Source organism: Rhinolophus hipposideros, assembly GCF_964194185.1.
Source record: "Rhinolophus hipposideros genome assembly, chromosome: 19".
NCBI classification, from domain to species: domain Eukaryota; kingdom Metazoa; phylum Chordata; class Mammalia; order Chiroptera; family Rhinolophidae; genus Rhinolophus; species Rhinolophus hipposideros.
In genome coordinates this window covers 24,982,973-25,002,478 of record NC_138065.1, presented here as the reverse complement: position 1 = coordinate 25,002,478, position 19,506 = coordinate 24,982,973, and the positions used below count along the sequence as shown (strand labels likewise).

Sequence of the window (19,506 nt, the reverse complement as noted above, 5' to 3'; positions counted from 1 at the left end):
CTGAGGACAAGAGCAGCACCGCGAGTTTGGGTGGCTGGGGAAGAGTCTGGAGACGGAAAGCAGCTGCAGCCCCCACCGCGCGACCCCAACCTCCTCTCCCCTCCCCCGGCGCAGCGGGGAACAGAGACAGCCTCCTTTTAGAAGGGTGTGGGTGCTGTTTGATATTAAACGAGTGGAAGCCATCGCGTTGTTAAGGTGGCAGAGGGCTGGGCACGTCCCTGGTGCGAGGTGACAGCTCCCTCGAGAGCAGGAGACCAAGTGGGAAACCGAGAAAACCTGGCTGATTGTGTTGGGGGGCGAGGGGGAGGTGCAGAAGGGAGTTTCACGGAGTCACAGGTTCATATCCTGGAGATTCCTACGTGTGCTTGAATGACTGAGTGGAAATGTATAAACTTTTGGTCAGGTGATCCGTCATAATTGTCTTAGAAAGTATTGGGGCCGTCTTTCCTCCTTGCTCCCCACTTCCTCCACGCTCATATCCATGCACGTGGCTGAAGTTTAGGAGTGTGACTCATTGTTGTCCCCATTCCCAGAGAAATTGTACTGGGCCCTGTCTATGGGGCTGGGTGTCTGGTGTGACCATTCACGGCTTTGTTATCTGACATACAATCATTTCTTCCTTTTTTCTCTATCAAGTTGATCTGGTTCTGAGAATGTTCTTCTCTTCCTTCCCACCCCAATGAGTATTCCTACTCATTTCCTCTCTTCTCTTGTGCCTCCAGCCTTTATGGACCAGCCTCTAAGTTTGCCCACTAACACCCACCATGTACCCCGTTGTGTTTCCATCCAGCTGTGTTTTAGGTTTTGTCACAGGCAGGGGATGTCAGCTGGGAACTCCCCAAAAACCAGCATCTGAAGGCTATCCAGTGGTAAATTAGGATGTGGCCAGGAGTCATCGCCTTCTGTAGGAAAAAATTGCAGGGGTGTGTCTACTCAGGGTAAGAGCAGCTAAAGGAAACGGGCCTCCCCTCCTTCACCACTTCCTCCCAGCCCAGCCCTCCGGGTCAGCCTCCTGGCCCAGCTCCCCGTTTATTTGAAATCCTGCCAAGTCATGGCTCTCCCAAGGGAAGGTGAAGCATTTGTCCAAAAGTCTGCTGCACCTACACGTTTGAAAACCTTGAACTGTGGAGACTGTTTAGTGAAAACATGCTGCATATGTTGATTTTCCAAAAGACCCCAATTGGTGTTGCTTCTCTCTTCCTCTGATACTCCAATGTGAGATTTCGCTCTGAATATTTTATCTTCAGCATACATATAAAGAAATCTCGAGATGGACTGAGGAAAATTTGAAAGCATGCACTAGGGACTCACATAGAATTCTGTGTACCACCATAAAAATTCCAGAAATGGTTCTTCCTTCTCTTGACTGCAAAGTAAAATTATTTCCAGCAGAAAAGGGCACATCCCCTTTAAAGGGTGACCTGGAGAAGCCAAGGAGGCTAGGATGGAGATAGTACTTCAATTTATAGACGTTGGTAGCAAAATTCACATCAAAATTCCACTCTTTAGTAGTGACTTCCATTGACTTGGGGCCCTGCCGATGACTGCCAGGTGTTCTCCTCTAAATCTGAGGTCACTAAATGCAAGCATCCCTATTATGGTTAAGTCCCACAGCCCAGCTGTGATACTCACCACATGCCCACTTCTAAATGTAACCAAGTCATTTCTCTTATATTTTGGTTTAATTCACAGATTATTGTCTCATTCCTTGGTGTGAAGAGACACAAGCAACAAAAAAAGAGACACAGACAAAGGCAATTGTGGAGAATGAGCAATGCAGCTTACACATTTTATGTTAAATGGTCAGATGAGACAAACAACGTTTCCTTGACTTGAAGAGTTTGCAAACCAATGTTTTGTTTTACTGTTCATTGCATTCATTGGGTCGGGGGTAGGGTGAAGAGATTAAAAGCTGTCTTGTTTTCATTCTGAAAAGAAGTCAAAAGTCTAAAACCAGTTCCTTGCTTTTCTTGGGAGGAAGTGGTGATAGAAGTGAAAGTTCATTTTATGCACACAATGGGTGCTGAGGGGCAATGGCAGACTTGACTTTCCACTCAGGCTTCCTTTGCACTAGTGGCCCCGAGCAGGGCTTGCTGCTTGTGAACAGCTCCTTCGCCAAGGTTATTTTTATCTGCCAAGCTGAACTCCATGAGTTGGATGAGATAGACAGCTTGTGTTTGTGGCCATTCAACCAGAAAAGAATACCAGCTGAAAACAGACAATGAAGCAAGGGAATTGGGGCTGGGGGTTGGGAGAGGAGGGACAGACAGGCTAGCAGCACATAACTGGTCCCCCGAAGGCAAACTGAGATGTAGAATGGTGTCATAAAACAGTGGTCATTGAAACACCCCACAATGTAAGTATTAAAAAGAACTGTGCGGAAAGGACACGATGATGAGTATATGCTTTTTCATCTGGAAGGAACCTTCCTTTGGCTCCGTTTCTCTCCACTTTTGAAATCATATCTTCATAGGCAGTTTCTCAACACAACATTTTCAGCCTAAAAATGAAAAACTTACTATTGTGCACATGGAAGCCTTTGAGTCCTTTAAACTGAACAAAAACACTTGACACATGTATCTTGAATGAATTAATATTGAAACACCCATCGATCCTTGCCCCTTCATCTCTCCTGTCTGATGCCACCACGTTTCTTTCTAAGTTAATGGCCAATGTTGTTTTTTGGTCACAATACACTCATCCTACTTTGGTTGGAAATGGTCCCTAAAAATAGATGTTTTTCTCAGAATGTGTGGCAGTCTACCTAGAAAAGACCATTTTACACATGGCCTGATGCTGAGTTGTCTTCCCTCTGAGGAAACCTGGACACCATCAAGAAAAGAAGCCACTCCTATTTATTTTATTGTGCATTCTTTACGTGACACTGTGTGGAGGAGATGAATATTTTCACACATTCATTACACTAATTAAAAAGGATATTAGCTTTTTTAACAGTGAAATCAAATGAGTTGTAATATTCCTATACTGTGTTCCATAAGATCAAAACGAGCTCTCTGCCAGACCCAGAGGGAGGAGTCTCAGACAAAGGGAATGTTTCTCACACTGGTTAGCATTCTAAAATATAACAAACTGATTAATAATCATTTTTATTTGTGAGGTGGATTGGAAGTCCAAGTCTGCAGTGTTATGTAATTTAAGGGAGTATTAATTTTTTTCAACTTAAGCACATGCTTACTGAGCAACTATTCTAGGATCCGGCCAAAGTTATATTTTTCACTCAGTAAAGTATAAGATATTGATTTATGCCTTCCAGGGAGTGCACAGTCTGGTAGAGAAGCAGGAGCACCCCAATTGTGTTGGACAGTGTGCTTCGTTTGCCCTGTATACATCTGTTGTTACAGCATAATTATTAATAGCACCCCCTTTCACTCAGAAGTGTTCTGCTTTGGATGATAAATTAGACACACAGTCACCCTAGAAATAAGGTCTATAGGAGGTCAGAGGGAGAAGAAAGTTTTGGTTAGAGTAGTTGGTGAAGATTTCATTTGTGTGCCTATAGTAAGATTACATACAGATAGATGGAAAGGAAAAGAAAAGATTTTTCAGACATAAAGACAAGGAAGATTGTGAGCTCCCTGAGGACACAGAGTGTCTGTTTTGTCTGTTCCTATATCCTCAGGTCTTGCATGCTGCCTAGCAAATTGCAGACATCAAATATTAACTAACAGCTTGTGACCTAGATTTCAGATCAAGACTGAAGTTGGGAAAGTTCAGGACAGTGAGAAGGCATGCCTGACAAGGACCAATAATGAAATCAGGCTATTAATAATGATGATGATAGTAAAACAAGGTTGGCAATGACCATACCAAAAAACAACCTATGTAGAGAGAACAATGTCTTGTAACTTTCTTGTATACATCACTTATCTTTGGGGTTTGATGCTATTGGCCTTCACCTCTAGCCCTAGAAGTGATCTCTTCCTTCTTAAATAAATTGTTCAGGAAGGAACTGAGGAACAATGATGCCATTCTCAAGCTTGTCTCCTTTTGTCCTTGTCCTCTAGGAGGACTTGTGGAAGGGAGGCAAGGGCAGGAGGAGGGGTGAGTACCTTGCAAATACAAAAGCAACACAGATGAACACAAAGAGCACATGTTTTTCTCCTTGTCCTAATAGGAGGAATAAATTCACAGTGACAATTTCCTGGAGCTAGTGCATCTCCCAAGAGGTTGTTACCAGTATAGCGTTTGATCTTCCCACTTTGTGCTATATATGAAGCCTAGACTGACCTTGCCTTGGCCTTCACTGCGATAGTCCACCTTCTAATTCAAGTGACACACACTAGGTGCCCTGTTGCTATGCAGAGGTTCAAGGTGATCTTCCCTAAATGAGGACTCGAGGATAACTGCCCGCTGGTAACTCTTGAATGACAATACCGTAGTTGTAGTTTGTAAGGTTATTGGTAGCATTTTAACTACCTTGAAATGATTCACATCTTCCGAAGTTCTAATCTAGTTTAGTGTTGTTTTGGTGATGCTCCATCCTCAGAAATAAGTGGAGCTTAGAAAAGAGAGACATAGTTCTGAGAACTATGAGAACATGCTTCAGATTTCTGTTGCAGACAACAGAATCCACTCTTTAGAAAAAATATATAATAAAACGGCTTACAGAATGGTTGGGTCAGGAAGGCCAAGGAAACACACTCTGGATCAAGTTTCCCAGAACAACTTTGAAAGTCACATTGTAAAATTGGACCACTAATGGAACTACTACCTGATCAATAATCAAGAAGATGCTTGCTGATTTGAGAAGCTACTGGCTCCTAAATGAAGCTGCCATTGCCACAGTCATGAAATAGCCAGCCAGAAAGCCACCACAGAAAACCAGATAGTCGATGAAGATGGTTACCAGCAGTGACAATAGAAGAAACAGAAGCATAACACAGTAGGCTAGCTAACGTACCCCCCAACTCACAAAGAGGTCCTCATCCTTATCCCCAGAACCTGTGAACATGTTACCTTACCTTGGCAGATGGGATGAAGTCAAACTCCTTGAGATTATCCTGGATTCTACAGGTAGGCCTAGTCTAATTATATTGGTCCTTAAAAGCAGAGAACCTTTCCCAGTTGTGGTCATACGACTATGAAAGAAGGGTCAGACAGATGCAACATTGCTGGCTTTGAAGTTGGAGCAAGAGGCCACAAGAGAAGGAACGTGGGTAGCCTCTAGAAGCTAGAAAAAACAATGAAATAGATCTCCCCTGGAGCCTGCAGCAGGGAACATGGTGCTGCTGACACCTTGATTTTAGTCAGTGAGACCCATGTCAGACTTCTGACCTCCCACATTGTAAAGGGATAAATGTGTCATCTTCAGTTACTAAATGTGTAGTAATTTGTTACAGCAGCCATTTGAGACTAATACCCACAGCCTCCCCATCACTTCTACCTTCAAATTCTATACAAGTACACCTGGTGGAGACCCCCTACATCAGCTGTGGAACCCTAGCTGCAGGGGATTCTGAGAAATGTTGCTTTCAGCTTTCTGGCTTCAGTACAGGAAGGCAACCCAGAAGGGACTGAAATGATATGAGTGCCAGTCATGTGTATGCAGTGCAGCTGCCATGGGAAGCCATGGGGCGCCTGGGGATACACAGGTGGATATGGATGGCAGTCTTATTTCTCCTGTTCTGAAGGATGGTGGCATATGGTGAAATAGAAGTAGATGCCTGAGATTTTTAGGAAGTTTAACAAGTGTTATTAAGTCATTAAGGTGAAGGGGGAGAAGAGGAGGAAACATCAGAATAGTTGCCTGTTTCACCACACTCAGAGTTACTATCTGGTCTGTTAGAAATCCTTTGCATGGTGGTTAAATCTCTGGCACAGAGATTGTACATCAGTACCAGTATCAGAGATAAATATTGGCTTTCTACAGCTCAACTCTTAACTATTTACAGTCAGCCCATATGGCAGATTAGGTTTTCCTAAGATGACCTCAACAGTGTCTTACACCCTACGTGCTTTTCCTACAAGATACTGATACTGATACTGATACTCTTCTCACTGAGAAATGAGGTCTATGTTCCCTTCCCTCAAAATTGTGACTCTGTCGACCAATAAAGAATGTGACTTCCAAGGCTAACATAAAAGATAACTCAGCTTATCTCTCCTAATGACTGGAATATTAACTCTAGAATTAGACATTAGCTGCCATGGAAGAGGCTGCCATGCTGTGAGGAAGCCCAAAGTAGCCGACCACATGAAGAGGCCTGAGACAACAAGAGGGAAAGATCCCTGGCTAGCCTCTGGCTCTTCCAGTCCCTACTGCTCTATGTTCAGCTGCCAGGACTGTACCCCAGAGCCCTTGCCAGGTCCTGACTCCCTGCTATTGTTTTGGCTATTACGTTTAGGGTGATTTTTCACACAGCAGTAAGTAACTGGATTGGTCAACAGTCAGGTGCAGAGAAAAGGTCAATCAAAACCACTGTCTTGTGTTATTCTTATCAGATTTCTTCACTGTGAGGTAAATAGCAGGACAGTTGTCAGTGGTAGAATAACCAACTCTAAAGCCCACCTTCTCCTCCTCTGGCATGTTGGCCTGAGAAGTTCCTTCTTAAGTAGAATTCAGAGGCAAACAGTCACACGTTTGGGTTTGTTTATTGGGGGTGGAAAGTGGAATTGGTAGCTTTGAGGAGTTTCAAACTGGCTAACCCAATACGTGAATAGGCAAAAATAACTTTTTTTCAAAGGAGAGCTGCCTCAATGAGGCAGGTGGAGGCACTGCAAACCTTTACTTTGGGGGTGTCCTCAAATCGGAGCCCCACCTAGCGGATGAAGAAAAAGGAATGAAACAGTACCTGGACTTACACACAGTGATCCAGGCCCTGAAATACGTGGGCTGCACGCCTGCAGTCTCTTCTTCCCAGCAGGCTGACTTTTTCTACCACTTCTTTTCTGTACGTGACTCCTTCCCTGATACCTAAAGTTTGCTGTTCCTGTGCAAGTTCCAGGTCCCCTTGATAATAGTACATATAGTAATACATTAGCCTATGATGTACATGATAGTACCTTATGTTTCAATAGATTTTTTTTTAGTTTTCAACAACTTCCCCATCTATTAAACCACAGAACAACCCTGTGATATAGGCAGAATTAACATTAATGTCTCTGGTCTAACAAGTTAGGAAATAATACAAAAGGATTAACAGGCTTGTCCAAGATCACAATACTAGGATGTTAACTTGGAGGTGCTCTCACTCCCCCCAGGATGTCACTCAAGTAGCCTCTGCAGCAAAAACAATGGGAAGCAGGAGAGAAGGAAGAGTAGTTTGTTCTGCCTGTCTACCACCTTCAGTCACCAAAATATGGCCTATTTGAAGCCAAATTCACTGGAAGCCTGAAGTCTGACTGTTTTCTCTTATTACCTGACTAATGCTCTCTATTGGATACTGTATTTTGTAAGTGGAAACCTGCCCGTATAATGACACAAGAAAGGTCAGAAACTGCTCCCTGTTCAGGCTCCCATGACATCCCCAAAAAAGTTTGCCCTTTGAATTTTGTCATAGCCTAAAATAGGATAGAAATGACATGTGGTGTTTCTTTTTCAAGGGTTTTTTTGTTTGTTTTTATTTTTTTAGATCCTCAAAGTGTGTTTCTTCATATTAAGATATATTTCAGATGCAATTTTTTTCTTTTTTTTTTTTTTCTCTCTGATTGTTGCAAAATGGCTCTTTCTCCACTGAAGGAAGAAAATAGCCAACCAAGAAGAGGCTAAGAGGCTACATTAACTCAAGATGTTTTCATATATGTGAATATATAGTTATCAAGCTAGAGGTACCAAAAAAAATCATATTGAGGGAATGTGTGGTTTTCATTTAGAGAACTAGTCCCATTTCTTTACAATCTAATTGCGGGAAAATCAGCCCAGCTAGACCTGCACATAGATTCTATGTTTGGCAAAAAGGACCTTCCCTGTGTCATCTCCCTTTAAGTAAATCATGTGATTCTGAATGCAAGTCCAGAGGTGAGGACTTCCTGGGCACAGGGGAATCTGAAGCCATTGCAATTTTTAAAAATAAATGCAAATTCTGAATTCCGATGTATATACAAGTACATGTTTGTCATATTAAAGGTTGACATAAAGTTCCCCTTATGTAGTAAAACACCCAATCTAAATAAAAACTTTTAACATAATAGTAATAATAATATTATTATTATTATCATTTGATAGCATTTCCAATGTGCCAGGCACATTTATAATATAAATTCATTGAATCCTCACAAGAACTCCAAGATAATTACTGTTATCATCTCCAATTTATAGATGAGAGAACCGAAGCCCCACAAAATAAACAGGGGCAGAGCCCAGTTTTAAACCTAGCCGCCTGTCATCAGATGCTGAACTGTGGCTGTGGATTTGAAGACCCCAAATTCAGAGTTTCCCCACCAACTGCTAGTGGATAGCATATTCACCAAGCCTGAGTTTTCTCTCATAACCCAGGTGATTGTGGACAGATCACCTGGTTTAGCAACCCAGTGCTCAGACTGAGCAGTTTTCAGGCTGAAGTTCTCAGCTGATCTGAGGGCATTAATAAGGCTCTTCGGGACTCTATTATAATCACCGAGAAGCTTTTTAACATCATCCTGCTGAAAGGTTCATTATTCCTGCTAAGTAAGCAATGTGTATGTGAAGGTGCCCTGTCATGGGGAAATAAACAGGCACTTTAAGGAAAGAATGCATCCTGACAAATGACAGCAAGCCTTCTTCTCCCTCACTGCTGTCCCTCATGGTGTCCCAGAGACTCAAACAATCCCACAAAAGGGGAGGCAATTGGAGAAAAAGCAAATGAGAGAAAAAGGAAACCATTGTTTCCCTTTTATAAGGACTATTGTCTAATCCATATCCACATGTCAAGTAATCGTTGATCAATTTTGTCTTAATTACAGAATGTAAGAAAACAAGATCAATGTTAATTCACGCAGTCTTAGTTGCTGAGGAGAATTATGCAGGATAATGACCTGTAGTTGAAGAAAAATGAATCCTGTTAGGTCTGGTTAATGCATACGCTTTTACCCTTCTCTCTCTCAGGAAAGATTGAAAGTGGTAACCAATGTGTGTGACATGCAAAATTGCATTGGTTTGTTAAACAGAAGTATTTTTTTCCTTGAATTTGCATTACAAATAGAATTCTCAGGTTTGGACTGACTAGGTTTCAATATAATTCTCAGAACAATTGCTTTGATTCATTGACTTAACTCCTGTTTGATCTCTTCCAGAAGTGCCCATTTTTCAAATCAGGACAAGAAAAATTACCTTCATGGGCCTTGTGTTAGCCTGAGTATAACTTCTTTTATGGAACTAATTCAGTTAGAGTGATGATTATTTCCTTTATCAAGATTTATAAGGGATTTATAGTAATAATTACGAGTTTCCACATTGTCCCTAAATCACTGTGATCCAGTGGCTCCCAAAAACTAAACTAAGACAAGCAGCTGGAACAAATTATGGAGCAATGTGTGGACACAGATGGAAATATTTTCATGACATTGGTCAAACAATGGATAGCTGGTCAGGCTTCTTTAAATTCATATGTGGTAGTTAAGAGAAGAGTAAGACTTGGTAAAAAGTTCACTAAAAAAATTATGCTCCATAACTTTCCAAAAATTTGAGATTACAATAATTTACAATTAGAAATGAGAATAAATATGAAAAAGAGGAGCTGGAAAAAGTCAATATTCTAACTTTAAAGCATTATGTTCATGCTATAATTGAGCAGCAAGTTTTCCTTTCAACTTCCTGGTAGCTGGGCAAAAGGGGGGGACATAGTAGGTTATCACTTAAGTCATTGCTATCAGAAAGATGGATGTACAAAATATAGCAGTTTTTCAGAGGATGAATATCCCTAGCAATGAATTATAAAAGAAATGTCTTATGTGGGAACTTACACGGAGGAAGTGAAATTAAGCTACTTAAACTAAAGCATTGCAGTGAAGTTCAAAAGGCAACAATCATCTTGTATGTTGAGCTTCACTCATATTTCCTTATCCCTCCATTAAGTTCTAAGGATCCAAAAGGAGACATCAAAGGAAACTTCATGAAGAGAAAAAGAAACATGGATATTTGGCCCTCGATTGCTCTATTTTTTGGGGGGGGATGGTGAGGAAGATGCAACTTTTCCAAGCAAAGTTACATGCCATAATCAGATTTTGTCTTTAAACAGTGTTAGCAGGAGGAGCCTTGCCCCACACCCCTCACAGGGGAGCCCAGCTTACCATGTTTCCCGGAAAATAAGCCCTAGCATGATTTTTCAGGATGACATCCCTTGACCATAAGCCCTAATGCGTCTTTGGAGCAAAAATTAATATAAGACCAGGTCTTATTTTCAGGGAAACACAGTAGACAACTGATTTGCAAATTCCTAATAATCTTATGACCAGCCCAGAATTTATCATTTCAGATTTTAGGTTCCAGCAAGAACAACTTCATTAGCAAAATAAAACAGCATAAAAACATTAAACTTTCATTGTTTAATAAGGCCATTTGTCTTTTTATTCTTGAGCTCGATGGTGACGACAATGATGATGATGATGATGATGATAGGCATCAATTTCACCAAGTACATACTTTGTGCCTGGCTATACTTCACAGACCTGATGTCCCTTAATTCTCACAATAACTTTAAGATGTAAGTGTTATGATCCCCATGTTACAGAAGAGGAAATGAGCAGGGGTCACTTTTCCAAAGAGGAGATTCACACCAATTGTGCGACTGCAGTCCAACTATATACCACCCACCACACAGCTTGATGTGTCTCTGTGAGCTTCTGGACCCTGCTGTTTCCTTGTTCTTACTTGCTGCTTATCTCCACCCCTTACAAAGACACTGGCTGTGACACTCTCTAAAATTCTATGTAATTTAAGTCCCTCTATTCATTAGAGCTGTGATGGCATGAAATTGTTTCAGAAAATATGTAATATATTATGTGTACTCTCCTTAAAAAGACAAATGCTCTTAAACCATTTCTCTTAACTCTGGAAGTACTAACAGAAGCGTAAATCGGATACTGACATTTCTTGCTGCAGATATTAATTGTGGCACACAGTGTTATCCAGAGAGTGGCAAAGGGTAGGAACACAGTGACTGACTGCATCCAGCCACCTATCCACCTATTGCCCCTTCTCTTGTCACCCTGAATATCCCAGGCTGAACAGTTGGAGGGCATCTGCTCTTGGGGCTAGAACTCCTGCACTGCTGATTTGAAAACAATAGGCCCATCCTGTCAAATAATGTATTTTTGGTACAGAAAAAAATTCTATCTGTCTTGGGTATCAGAATACATTCTTATGTGAATTCACATCATTTTTTGAAAGATGTTGCCTAATTCACATTCTGAATTCTGCTCATCCCATGTGCCTGTACTCAACACCCACATTCGATGTTCTCTGCACTTTCAGTTCCACAGTCTTGCAATGATGTTTGAGAAACATACAGTGTGAATGATAACCTCCAAAAAATAAAAAGTTCAGAGTGGCTGATTGTCTGGAGGGTGTTCACTGAATAGCTAACAGATCATACCATAGAAAATGCCTCTTAAAAATGCCTGCTTAGCAGGAAAACATCATAGGACCCTGCACTGCATTTAATACTCACTGCAGTTTTTAAATAGGAGAATCAACTGTCTTTACCTCCTCTGCAGATATTATATAGTTTCTAAATTGAAAACTAGCTCAGTTTACTAATTTGACTTTCAAGATAATTGAGGAATGCACAGTCCTTATAAATGAGTAACTAGGTAAATTATAAAACTTATGAAAGCAACCTCCTTTAAAACTTTTCTCCTGTGGGAGAGGCACCGGCAGTCTCAATCTAAACTTTATTAAACTGAAAATGACTTGATAATACATCCTCATTACTGTAACAATAAAAATAGCAAATATTTATTTACTATTCTAAGCACTTTATATTCATTAACCTTTAATTTTCACAGCAATCTATGAGTTGGGTCCTTTTATCATCCCCACTTTACATTTGAGGTAACTGAAGTCTGGAGAGGTTAAGCAACCTATCCAGGCTACACCTATAAAGTTGTGCAGCCAGGCCACAAACCCAGGCAGGCTGAATCTCAACAGCCCCGAGAGGGAAGGCATCTATCTTGTCAGCATAGCATTAGAAAACAGAAGAAGAGATGACCACAAGTTCTGATCCTGACATGTAGTTACTTAAAGTCTTCCCAAGAGTGGAAAAGTTTTTCTTTTAAATTCTAAGATTCCCAGAACCATTCCTTTTTATTTATTATTATTATTATTATTATTATTATTATGCCATTAAATTAGAGTTACAATTTTGTCCTATTTTTCTGGTGAAGGCTTGCAATGCCCATTTCAAATAATTTTTGTAGTTGAATTGGAATCAAGCAATGAGAGAACATTAATGACTCTTAATTTTGTATATACTGAAAGAATGGAAGGCAAATGTGGTTAATGATTATTGCATACTGCGTGCACAGAGAAAATATAAACTCTGAGAAGATTCAAAAAAACAAAAAAACCTATCCCCAGGCCCCACCCCAGATTAACTAAATTGAAATATCTGGGGATGGGGGATAAGGAGACAGGTGAAGGGATTAGGAAGCAGCTGGTAACCACAAGATGGCCTCAGGGTTTTTTGAAAATTAATTTGGGGAACGTATTCAATAATGTTGTAAAGATTTTGTTGGGTATCCGATGGACATGCGTCCTATTTGGGAGACCACCTCAGGGATACTGTGGATGCCTGATCATGGCATTGTACACCAGAAGCTAAACATTAATGAATGCCAACTATAATTTTATATATATAATGTGATGGCTCGGTGCGAGGTCGGAGGGATAGTGAATGGGGGGAGGGGGTTCACAGTGTGAGGGATATAGGTGATGAATGTCTAAGTATTACCTTGTCTTGTACACCTGAAACTAATAAATTAAAAAAAAAAAAGAAATATCTGGGGATGAAGAAAAGGACATATTTTGAAAGCTCTTCAGATAATTCTAACATGCATCCAGGTTCAAGAATTTCTAAATTAGATGTTGCATTATATTAGGCCTTTCTAGAGATTATTGATAGTTATGTCAATAGGAAGGTACAGAGCCTGGGATGTAGGTTAAATATGTGTTTTAGTGCAGTAGATGTCTTCAAATAAATCCAATAACTCAATTCTTAGCAGTGGGCATGACTTTTTGGATTTAACTATAAGAGAATAAGGTACAGGGCATTACCCCTTAGCAGCAAAGATTACCCATTTATTTTGCTGTATCTAAAATTCTGTTATAGTTATACTACTATGTTATTAACCCATAATGAGACCTCATTGTGAGGAATGGTTATGAAGTAAGAAAATAAAAAGCAAGGACGTGATGGTGAGATAAGCATTAGTTGTTCTTGAACTATACGAGCACCTAATCAGTACTAACTGAGGATGTGTGTGGGGCCAAAGGCATTCTAAGTACTGCTGACCCTCCACTCCAGATTGATGGAATTTCACGTTAAGAATCAGACAAAGAGAGGAATTCTTTTTTCTTGGCTAAAGGAAAGTGGAGATCTGTAGAAGAAGAGCACATCTGGGATGTAAAAACTCTGATTCTTGTTCCAGCTCTGCCAACAATCTTGTTGGAACAGTTGCCTGTAGGTGAGTTTCCTTATCTATACAGGAATCATGTGAACCTCCCTACCTAATTTACAGGGTTGCTATCCAGGTACAGAGTAGATGTCAATGCATTTGGAACTACGAATCTCCTCACTGATAAAGGTGTTTCTTTGAGGCCCTTGGGTGATACTACAGATACAAACAGCTCTATTTGTTTTGATTTCCAAACTGTCACCTATTCTAAATTCTTCTAAATTTAGCACCTAGTACTAAATTTTTGGAGGCTCATATGGTGGAGAAGGCCTGTCGATTGGCTTGAACACCTAACTTTCCTATGTGGGATTGACAAATGAAAAGATATGTCGTCTTTTCATTTTTGCATGGCTAATGATGTGCAGATTAATACTGCCAGTTTGCTCAAAGTATGCATTTGTTTCTACAAGTCCTGACAGCTGTAGGTCTCTCTGTCCCCTTGTTTATAGTGAAAGTCTCAAAATATTCTCACAAGCTTCTCTCTACAAGTCTGAGGACAGCAGCAAAACCTGAGACTCCCTGACCATACAGCTCCCTTTCCCTGTTGGCCTGTTCTAGGTCCGAGAGAGATGGTCCCACTTTAGAGTTTCTGTGTTTACACAGATGCTGGCCTGACTAGAGTGGAAAATTAGGTGGATCTGGAACTCATTAAAGCCAGTGTGGTCAAATTATAGGCTTTTTGTTTGCTTTGAAATGGGATAGGATAGACCTACCAAGCAAAAAGGCCAAAGCAAATCTCCTTCTCCTTCTAGAGAAAACAGACAAATTTCCCTTCTTGGTGACCTCATCTTGATCTGCACTGAGATCTGAGGAAGACAGGGATTATCATGTATTGCATTTGTCTTGCATTCACTATTCTTATATTCAGGTGTCTTAAAGTTCTCCATAAAAGATTAAGAATTACTATCTCTGAGATTACACTGCCTGCTTTATGCTAAATAAGTGTCTTGACACCCATATGCTGTTTGGGACTGCCTTCTTTGATCAGCACTGGACTAGTAGATACCCGATAAATTGTTAAACTATTCAAAGATACACACAAATAGAGCAAATGGGATAACAAATTCCTAACTACCCGTTACCCAGTTTCAACAATTTTTGTCAAGAATTTGCCACACTTGATTCGTCTGTCCCTTTTGTTATTAATGTCGTTTAAGTATTTTGAAGCAAATCTAGACTTTATGTCGTTTCACTCCTATATCGGTCAATGTGCATCTTTAAAATATGGACACTTTCTTGCATAATGCTAATTCCATTTCATAGCTAATAAAATGAGAAATATTTCCTTAGTATCATCTAACATCTAGTCCATATTATAATGTCACAAGTGTCTCAAAATGACTCTTTTTTCAGTTGGTGTGTCATCAAGATCACAATAGGGTCCACATGTTGCATCTGGTTGGTATGTCTCTTAAGCCTCTTCTTGTCCTTCCACCTCCCTGTTTGGCCATGAATAAATTATTTGATCAGTAAGGAGTCTGGGGCCCTGTGGAGATAACTCCAGAGAAAGTCTGTTGTTGCCTACTTTATTTCTCCCAGGCTTATCCAAAGAATCGCCAGCTGTCACTCTACTGTTTATAACTTTGCCTAGGCTGACAGGACAGGGTAGATAGTGACAGTGGGTAAGGACCCAAGAAAATGAGTGAAAACCTACTTTCTCACCAGTGAACCATAGAAAAAATAACTAAAGGACAAGGGCCAGGAGAAGGCCAAGTATTAAAGAATGAGATTTGAGTCTCAGAAAATAAAAAGTAGCCCTTCAAACAATTCTGGTGTGACCCAGAGGGTGAATTCTGAGTGATCATAAGGAATGACCTAGAAAAAAACAGGTGATTGAGGGTGCAGTAGGGGATACAAGTAGTCTTTGGAAAAGTCTTCTAACCCTCATTTTCCTGCTGTATAAAAATGGATCTGACTCCTCTCTTGGTAAATTGGCTGACAGTTTATTGGCCAAAGGGTCATAGACAGATAAGAATGCATGTTAATTTACTATCCTGAGGGTACCATAAAAAGGAACATAACTCTGCTTTGTTGATAATCTAGGTATTTGCACATAGCTATACCTAGCTGCTTTGCATTCTGATTATAAATTATTTGCTTTTGGCTACCAAAAATAACTCAGCAGATGTTATTTATCTGCCACCTTCTTGCTATGCAGGAGCGAGGACCAGTAATGAAACCACTCTCTTTGTTATATCAGTTTAATTTGCTAAAATTACCACACAGAGAACATGTGTACAGGCCACTGGGAAGCCACTCAACTTAGAAAATGCTGGCATATGATGGCATTTGTATGCATAGCCTTACTCTGTTAGATCCTAGAATAACTTTTTGACACTGGGTTCTTCTGAAATGAATCCATTTGTTATAGTTTTCTTCCTCATTTTTCTTTTTATCAGCTATACTTTGCTTAGTAATAATTCACATAACTTCACAGAAAATGCCACAGATTTGGGAAGAAAAAGGTAAAATTATCAGAGAAATTCACTTCAAGGCAGAGAGAATTAAACACAACACATAAATCTCTCTCTATTAGTACATAATGACTAGCAAATGCCAATGTTCCACTAGCTCATTTCCTTAGCAAAAACATCTTTCTATTTGTATGTCGCTTTAAAAAATAATGACATAGTTTAATAAACAATTCTACACTTTTATCACACTGTAGTAAAACACAAGAGGTCATTGATTCATTTAACAGGTTTTCACTCTAACATGAATATCCCTTTATCAATTATTAATTTTCATAATAAGTGTGTGTTATAAGAAGTCTTTCTACAAAATTAGAGTTGCATAAACAAATCATTCCAATACCTAACAATAAGCAATTGAAGTCTATTAGAACATACCATCATTTACAGACCTAAAAACTATATGACACAGGCTATAATCAAGAGAATGAAACACATAAGATCATGAAAGAAGGTCTTGTTCACAAATGCAACTGCAGAATAGAGACTGTGAATAACAATTCATATCTTCCCACATAAATTCTTTAAGCTTCCCTCCCCTGGATGAGCCCTCACTACTTGTTTGGTAGAAAACAGCAAGTTAAGGAGCTCTAGGGGTCAGAGCAAGGAGGCCAGGTGTTCAACCTGCATCTCTTCACGAGCACCAGGCCCCTTTTAAAGCCCATAGGAGCAGCACTTCATATCCTCATGTATTGTTTTCAAGTCTATAATAAGATGCCTGAATGCTAAACATTGGAAATTCTGCTTTTAAAAGTGTTGTCATAACAACAGGAATAAAATGACTAATGTAACTCGAGTTCGAAAGGACTGCCTTAGTTTTAAGTCCATTGCGTTACCTGCACATTGTAAGGGCTTAACTGTAACCTCCCAGCTTAAATGAAGGTTATGATCATATAACCATAATTGAGTCCATGGTTTTAGGTATATTTTTTATCACACAATTGTCAGTCAGTCCTCCATCAATTCAATTTACTTGTTTGGATGGCCAGAAATAAATTAATTAACCACGTGAAATATATATTAGTTTGATTACGTAGGCCACATTGGAAAACCTTTAAAATAACTTCTTATCCTTTCTCTGAGATGAAATACACCATGCAACTTTATTTATGAAGGTCAGTTCTACCTGATTCTCATGCCTGTTAATGAATACCAGTGTCAGTCATAAACAGGCTGCATGCAGGAATGCCCGAGTGGTTGGTAACGTCAGGCACGGGGCCATTTTCTTCTGTATTGGAGTGTTATTTTTTAATCTGGTGATCAAAAAATGAGGGTTCGTGGTGGGTATATTTTTCTCTCAGCAGCATCAATCTGTCTATGAGTACCATGTTCCCAATAGATTGTTCCCTTTTGATATTTATGGGTTTTGCAGGGCTTAATACACACACACACACACACACACACAGAGTGCCAAAATACTGTATACACATTTTAAGAAAGGAAAACTGTATTAAAATTGTAATAGTATATACCAATAACAAAAGATGAATACAAATCACGTTTGACTTCTGCAATTACAAGAGGTGCTCAAAGTGGTTACCATCAGTGTCCAGACACTCCTGATTACTGCGAACTACTGCTTGAGCAATGTTGACCAAAGTATCTACTTTTATACATTTTTTGCCACCCTGGTGTGTGTGTGTGTGTGTGTGTGTGTGTGTGTGTGTGTCTGTGTGTCTGTGTGTGTGTGTGTGTATTACAAATATATGTATACTTATTATTGGTAATAGCATCAACCTTCATTGAAGTGCAAAATGCTTTTTTCCTTTGAACCAGGAAACAGTTGGTTCTGTTTTGATATGTACTTTGCACCAAATGAAGGTCTATGAGTATTCTGGACTTTGCATTTTAAAATGAATATGACATTAGTCAAAATCCACTCAATCCCTTTGTGAAATTTAGCTTGTTTTATGTCCTGAATCATCTATCTTTTAAATATCATGAGGCCAGCTGCTATTCCCTGTATTTGTTTAATCCATCAGAAAGGGAGAAAAAACAGAGTTTTCATTTCCACAGGCTGAAATGGTATCAATTATCTAGAAGCTCCTACAACTGACTGTCCTGGTGAGTAGACATGCTATTAACGTTTTTTCTTTACTCCTCAAATGATTCAGCCAGACCCTTAAAATAGCTTCACCATGTTCTGCTGCTATTGCTTGGTGGGGGACTAAAATAGAGAGAAAGAGGGGAGCAGTAATGTCAGATTACTTTATTTCTGTATATCTCTTCACCTATATAACACATATGGGTTTGTAATTAGTACATTCCATTTGATTGGTAAAGTCAGATACAGCTTCAAAAGGCAAGTTCTAGTTAATAGGAAAGACCATTACTCCACACTAAGGCCTTTCCATATGTTATCTCATTTTCTTCTGGTAGCAACCTCTCTGACTTAGGTATTATTATCCTCATTTTATTGACAAGAAAAATTGGAGCTTAGAAAGGATGGGTGACTTGGGTGAAACCTGGGTCAGCGTGGCTCCAGAGTCAATGCTTTCCTATCCCACTCTGTGCTATGAATCAAAGGAATTGGTACAGACAGATGGTACCGACTCTCAAAAAGATCTCAGCTTAGTTAAAGAGAGGAGATGTTCAGGAAAATAATTATAATCCAAGTGAGGCCTTCAGTGTGTCAATTCCTACCAAAAATGCAGATTTTGGTAGTTCAAAGGCAATATCCCTCTGCTAAGCTGCTCAAAAATTGCTTCAGGAACAGTTAGTTGGCTTTTGCATCAAATGACAGTAAGGGATTAAACCCATTGAATAAAATAAGAATCTGGCCAGCCCAGTGGCTCAGGTGGTTGGACCTCCGTGCTCCTAACTCCGAAGGCTGCCGGTTCAATTCCCACATGGGCCTGTGGGCTCTCAACCACAAGGTTACCAGTTCAACTCCTCCAGTCCCACAAGGGATGGTGAGCTCCACCCCCTGCCTCTAAGATTGAACATGGCACCTTGAGCTGTCCCGGATGGCTCAGTTGGTTGGAGCGCGGGCTCTTGACCACAAGGTTGCCTGTTCAACTCCCGCAGGGGATGGTGGGCTGCGTGCCCTGCAACTAACAATGGCAACTGGACCTGGAGCTGAGCTGCACCCTCCACAACTAAGATTGAAAGGACAACAACTTGACTTGGAAAAAGTCCTGGAAGTACACACTGTTCCCCAATAAAGTCCTGTTAAAAAAATAAATAAATAAGAATTAATGAGTCCACCTGACAATAAAGAAATAAAGAAACAAACAAATAAATAAAAGGAATAAGGAAACCTTTATACAGTAGAAAAAAATGATTGAGTTCAAAGAGTACCATTTTGTCACCACCATGGTAATAATTGATTTGGTCAAGAATCATTAACAGATGCTATAACTCCTGCATTAAAGAAACAAGATATTTGCATAGCCTCAAAGTACCTCCTTACCAACCACAAAGG

The 19,506-nt window shown here is 40.0% G+C and overlaps 1 protein-coding gene across 6 annotated transcripts in view; it reads left to right on the top strand.

Moving 5' to 3' along the window:
- Nucleotides 1-19,506, top strand: part of RIPOR2 (RHO family interacting cell polarization regulator 2) — a 115,293-nt gene that overhangs the window by 28,020 nt on the left and 67,767 nt on the right. The gene's annotated exons all lie outside the window — the stretch shown is intronic.